Here is a 7,280-nt window from a genome sequence, read left to right on the forward strand (position 1 = left end):
AGGATCAGGAAAATTCTCCTGATGTGGTTACTGGTACGTTACAGATCTTTCATGTGCACGTTTATGCTTTGCTAGATCTAGTTGCTTCTTTGTCTTTTGTTTCTCCTTATATAACAATTGATTTTGGAGTTAGTCCTGAAATTCTAATAGAGCCCTTTTTAGTTTCTACCCTAGTAGGTAAGACCATCATAGCTCTGCAGTTATACAGGAACTTTCTGGTTATGATATCTCAGAAAGTCACTTCAATAGACTTAGTCAAATTAAAGATGACTAATTTTGATGTCATTCTCGGTATGGATTGGCTTCATTCCTACTATACCACAGTCGAATACAAAAATAGAATAGTTCAATTTTAGTTTCCAAATAAACCTATCCTAGAGTGGAAGGGTAGTACTTCAGTGCTCAGAGGTCAGCTTGTTTCCTACCTTTGGGTAAGGAAAATGATATCTAAAGGATGTGTCTATTATCTTGTTTGAGTTAAGGACACTAGTTTTGAAACTCCTAGTCTCAAATCAGTCCAGTCATAAATGAATATTCAAATGTCTTTCCCAAGAATCTTTAAGGAATTCCTCTCGAAAGGGAAATAGACTTTGGCATTGATCTTCTTCTAGACACTCAGCCTATATCCATTCTTCGTTACAGAATGGCACTAGCAGAACTCAGAGAATTGAAAGAACAGTTGAAATATCTCTTAGATAAGGGATTTATCAGGCCCAGTATGTCCCCATGGGGCGCTCCAGTATTATTCATGCAGACGAAAGGTGGTTCTCTCAGAATGTGTATAGACTACCGTCAACTCAATAAGGTTATGGTCAAGAACAAGTATCCTCTTCCCAGAATCGATGACTTATTCGACCAACTTTAGGGTGCCATTTATTTCTCTAAGATAGATCTCAGATCCAGCTATCATCAGCTATAGTTAGGGAATATGACATTCTGAAAATAGCTTTTCGAATAAGGTATGGTCACTTCGAATTTCTAGTCATGTTATTTGGTGTTCCAACACCCCAGCTGCTTTTATGGACTTGACGAACTGTGTGTTCAAACAGCACTTGGACATATTTGTCATAGTTTTCATAGATGATATTACGGTCTATTCCTGCAGTGAGTGAGATCATGCAGACCATCTCAGAATAGTATGTCAAACTCTCAAAGATCATCAGCTATTCGCCGAATTTAGTAAGTGCGAGTTTTGGATAAGGTTAGTAGAATTCCTTGGTCATATCATTTCCGGTGATGCCATTAGAGTAGATCCTCAGAAGACCAAAGTAGTAAGAAACTGGCCTCGCCCTATCTCTTCATCAGATATCAGGAGTTTCCTGGGTTTTGCTGGCTATTATAGATGGTTTGTTGAGGGATTTTCTTCTAATTTATCCCCTATGTCCAGATTGACTCAGAAAAAAGTCAAGTTTCAGTGGTTAGATCCTTGCAGAAAGAGTTTTCAGGAGTTGAAGACTCAACTCACCTCAGCTCCAGTTCTAGCTCTTCCAGATGGTTCAGATGGGTTCATAGTGTATTGTGATGAAAACAGAGTGGGTTTAGGTTGTGTCCTCAAGAAGCATGGTAAGTTCATAGCCTACACCTCCAGACTGCTTAAGTCCCATGAGAAGAATTACCCTACATAAGATCTTAAGTTAGCCGCCGTAGTATTTTCCTTAAATATTTGGAGGCATTCATATAGATGTGTTCATAGATCATAAAAGTCTTCAGTATTTCTTTTCTCAAAAATATCTCAATCTTCATCAGAGAAGGTAGTTAGAGCTCTTGAAAGATTATGACATGAGTGTCCTTTATTATCCGGGGAAGGCTAATATAGTGGCCGACACTTTGTAGACTATCCATGGGTAGTGTCTCACATGTTGAGGAGAGTAAGAAGAAGTTAGCTCAGGAAGTCCATTAGCTTTCCAGGTTATTTGTTTACTTAGTCGATACAAAAGAGGGTGATATATGGGTTCAGAGTAGTTAAGAATCATCTCCAGTTTGTGAAAGAAAAACAAGATAGGGATCCTATCCTTGTCAAGTTGAAAGAGTCAGTCAAGGATTAGAAAATAGAGGTTTTCTCCCAAGGGGGAGATAGTATTCTGCATTATTAGGGTTGTCTCTGTGTTCTAGGTGTAGATGAATTAAGGCAGGGAATTCTTGCAAAAGCGCATGGTGCCCACTACTTTATTCATCGAGGGGACACAACAATGTACCACGACTTATGGGAAGCCTATTGGTGGAGTGGGATGAAGGGAGATGTTGCAGAGTTTGTGGCTAAGTGCTCTACATGTCAGCAGGTTAAGATAGAGGATCAGAAGCCTAGTTGTCCTATGCAGGAGTTTATTGTTCCTACTTGGAAGTGGGAAGAAGTGAACATGGACTTCATGATGGATTTACCTCGAACTCATCATCAACATAATTCAGTTTGGGTCATCAAAGATAGAATGACAAAATCACCCATTTCCTTCCAGTTTATACCCTTTATTCAGCCGAGGTTTATGCCAATCTCTACATTAAGAAGTTGGTCAGATTACACGGTGTTCCGTTATCTATTATCTTAGACAGAGGTAACCAGTTCACCTTTCCTTTATGGAAAGCATTCCAAAAAGGTCTTGGTACCTAAGTTTATCTCAGTACAACCTTCTATCCTCAGACAAATAGTCAAGAAGAAAGGACCATTTAGACGTTAGAAGATATTCTAAGGGCATGTGCAATCTATTTCAAGAGAAGTTGGGTTGACCACTTACCTTTGATTAACTTGCATACAACAACAACTATCATTCTAGTATTCATATAGCTCCATTCAAAGCTCTATATGGTAGGAGAATTAAATCTCTAATTGGTTGGTTCGAAGTTATTGAGGCCTCAATCATAGGGCATGACTTAGTATTCGATGCCTTAGAAAAAGTCCAGTTTATTAGAGAAAGCCTCCGGGCTGCTCATAGCCGATAGAAGTCTTATACAGATGTTCGTAGAAAAGATCTTGAGTTCGATATTGGTGACTATGTCTATCTAAAGATCTCTCCCATGAATGAAGTAAAGAGGTTAGGCAAGAAGGGAAAGCTTAGTCCCCGATATGTTGGTCCCTTTAAGATTCTCAGTTGCTTTGGCAAGGTAGCTTCTGATATCGAATTGCCTTCAGATCTAGCCTCAGTTCATCCAGTCGTCTGTGTCACTTTGCTCAAGAAATGTATAGGTGACCCAGCAGTTGTAGTCCCTATTCATAGCATTGATGTTTAGAATAGTCTCTCTTATGAAGAGATTCTAGTTGAAATCCTAGACCATCAAACTCATAGACTGAGGAACAAAGAAGTACCTCTAGTTACAGTTCTTTGGTGAAATCAGTCAGTCAAGGGAGCTACTTAGGAAGCAGAAGAATACATGCATACCAAGTATCCTCATCTCTTCTCCGCCAACTCAGATTAAGCTCAAGGCAACAATTCTCCTTAAGCTTACTCAGTTTCATGGTCAGTGTTCATTGCAAAATTGGTACCAAGTACCATTGCATATTTAGTCATGCATTCATGTATCAGTTCAGTTATAAAATTTTGCATCAGACATGCATTCTCATCGTGAGAAATTTAGTTCCTCAAAACACCCAGTCATGCATTCATGAATCAGTTACACATGCATCAGATATGCATGTTCAGTATAATATATTCACTTATCAGTCATGTCAATCATGAGATCATGTTTCAGTTATTAATGTTTAATATGTACGTCGGTTATATTCTCCCGTCACTCTCAGTATCATTTGAGGACAAATATTCTCAAGGGGGAGCTATTGTAATACCCCATACTTTTTCTCTTAGCTTGAAATCATCTCAAGAATATTAGAAGCTTTCCTTGAAAGAAAAATCCAATTTTGTAAATGTGGTATTTTAAAGATTTTTATTTTTTTCTTGTGGTAAATTGAATTAGCTTTCCAATGATGCCAATTTCATCAAAATCCGACATCGGAGGAGAAAGTTATGGCCAAAATATAGAAGGCAGTAAAATCGCCCAGATGCGACGGTGAGGCCGACGGACCATCAGAATAACGATGGATCATTGCCCATGAACATCATGGCAAGGCAGTGAGAACTAACATCTACCTAGAAGCAACGACCCAGGCCGATGGACTAGCGACGAACCATCGCTCAGGCCATCATAAGGGAAACATTGAGGCTACATTCTAGATAAGGTGCGATGGTCAGGTTGAAGAACCATCACCCAAGCCATCACAGGCAAAATAGTGAGACCCCATTCTACCGAGAAATGACAGTCAGGGCCGACGGACTATCAACCCAATGACGGACTATCGCAGTTCCCGTTCAATTTTCTTTTAAGTCATTTTAATAGAGGTATTTTGGTCATTTACCACCAACTTATATATACCCAGTTATGTCCAATTTCTGCCCATTTGATCATTATTATTTCAACAACATTAGTGTTTCTCTTTGAAATTAATTCCCAATAAAAAGAATCCAAATCTTCTCCAAGAAACTAAGCGATTTAAATCCCTCAAGTTCAAGAACATCAAGAATCTTAACCTAGGTATGCATAGTGTTCATTCATGGACTCCTTTCATCCATGAAGTCCAAGAATCCCTTTTCCAACTTCAAGTTATGGATTTTATTAATTATTTCATGATTGGGTTCTTCTTGTTCACGTTGATAAATGAGAAATTGAATTTTACTCCATGTTAGTTGATAATTTCTATGTGGGTTTATTTATTATAAAAATAGATTCATGCAAACCTATGACTAAACCCTTGAATGATGAAATTACAATGTGACCATGATTTTTTAATTGTTGTACAATGATGTTTACATGTCCCATGTCTGCAATATGTTTGATTTAATGCCTAAATAAAGGAAAAATGCCTAACTAGCATGTTGTCATGAAATCCCCATGTATGTACAAGCTTATGCCTATCACATGTTTGATGAATGCTTTAGTAAATGCATTATGGTGATTATTATGTATCCAAACAAGTCATGCTTTGTCAGTTTCCTTCTATCGAGTCTTGGGGGTACTTGTACCATAAATATTAGCTGTGTGCCTAGATCCATGTCATGTTTTCACCATACTCTCAGTCAAGCTATGATCCTTAAACTTCAGACAATTTTATGAATCAGGAAATTTCCATGATATCATGAAATCAGTCAGTTGTCAGATATCAATAGTATTTCGCCAATCAACAAAAGTCAGTAACTCAGTCCATTTTCAGTTTTAGAAAATCATGTTCAGTGTCTATTCAGATGGGGGTAGAGATTAGCATCAAGTGAACCCAAAGGTGGGAACTCACCTTTTATATGAGGGTGTGATTCTTAGAAGCAATCTTTGCATTCTAGAAATATGTAGCAAGCATAGGTTGAGACATCATAGCCTTCTACATGATGGTAGATGAGGTGGCTTAACCTGCTATATAAGGGTTTCCACCATTCTCATTAGAGTTACTTGTTATATTAGGGTCACTCATATGTTGTCCTTACCAGTGGTGAGGTATTGACACCCTTCTAATCAAGGCATAGATTGGACCCCAATTGAGCTATAATGCATAATTTGGGGCATGTCAGTTAGATGACTACTTCCTATAGTTTCAGTATCGGTATCAGTAAAGAACTCAGATAGTTCTTCAAATTTTAGGACTATCAGATACAATTAGTTCAGATACAGTATGAAACTCAACTAGTTCCATCAAATTCAAGACTATTAGATACAGTCACATGTTATCAGTTATATCAGTTATCAGTATGTTATGTTATCAATATTCAGATTCAGTAATCATGTTATCAAGGTATAAATGTCAGTTATTATGTCTCACGCATGTATTCTTATGCTCATGATAGTCAGTCTGTTACTATTATTGTTCATGCATATGAACCCCATGCATTCATCCTACCTCACATGTATAACATTATATTCAAAGTACTGATGCATTTGCGCTATGGTGTCTTATACCATAGGTTCAAAGACACGAGCTCAGGAGCATCTGTAGATTCCATATATCAGTAGTCAGAGTTAGCAGTGAGTCCTCATCCTTCAAGGACATGATTATTTCTCTATTATATCATTAATTAGTTTATTAGTTGGAGTTAGTTAGGGACATGTCCCATCAACTCCTTACTCAGGCAGTTCAGTCAGTTAGAGGCTTTCCGGACTATTATGTCCAGATAGTTATTTCAGTTGTTTTGGGTATTTCATACCTCACTTATATGTTATATTTTACTTCATTTATGTGAACCTTATGGCCTTTTAGTTCATGTTTCCACATTATTCAGTATATTATGCAGTATATAGGTACAGATATTAGTTATAGGTTAGCTTGTGGTCCTTCGGGGTTAGGGGGACCGTGTAGTGTTCCGGGTACCAAATTTGGGGTGTTACAACATCATATATAGCTGCAGAGTGGCCACTATTTCTACAAACCTCACACAAACTTGTAGTCTAATACACTGTATTTACTTGAGCCGCAGTTTGATTGATACCTATTTTGCTGAATTGGGTCATTATTTGATTCTGCATGGCTGACAATTGAGCGACTAAGACTGTTATACTATCAACTTCAATCATACCAATCTCCTTTTTCACTGAGTTTTTGGAAATATCACCATGCAAATAAGTATTCCCTTCAAAAATACAATTCAACAAAGTATACAACTCATTATAAGTTTTTTCCAGAACCTGGCCACCTGCAGCTAAACTTAGCAAAAATTTTGTGTTATGGTCATGGACTTCAACAAAGGTGAGAGCTAATACCTCATTTGACTACTGATGATGTGGATGTCCTAAAGAAGAGACCTGGATTTCTCCCAAGCATGAAAAAGCTTCTCGTATGGCCTCTGACTAAAGCTTAAAATTTCACTGCAAAGTCTCATAGTCCTTCCAAATAGAAAGAAGCGGATGAGGAACTTTCACGCTAAGTCATCCCAAGTTGTGATTGAACCTGCTGACTTAGTATTCAACTACTTCTTTTCTTCCCCTAATAGTAAAAAGGGGAAAAGTGTCAGGATTACCTAGTCAGTTTACACACCCGTAAGGATGAATGTACCACTGATATTCAAAAAGTTCAGCAAGTGGACTTGTGGATCATTATGTGAAAGTCCAGTAAACTATCCACTACTGATCAAAAGCTACACCATGTTCTGTTTCAGTTCAAATCTACCTCCAGGAGATAATTTTTAATGACGGAGTCAAATTAGTTGCAAGTGGGATTGCCACTTCACAAAGTGTCCTACGGGATGGTGGATCCTCAGCCATGGGAGTAGGAATATCTTGTTTTTTTGTTAATTTTCTGGATGTGGTTGAGAAGG

This window comes from Capsicum annuum, chromosome 5 (genome assembly GCF_002878395.1).
Source record: "Capsicum annuum cultivar UCD-10X-F1 chromosome 5, UCD10Xv1.1, whole genome shotgun sequence".
In the NCBI taxonomy this organism is placed as follows: domain Eukaryota; kingdom Viridiplantae; phylum Streptophyta; class Magnoliopsida; order Solanales; family Solanaceae; genus Capsicum; species Capsicum annuum.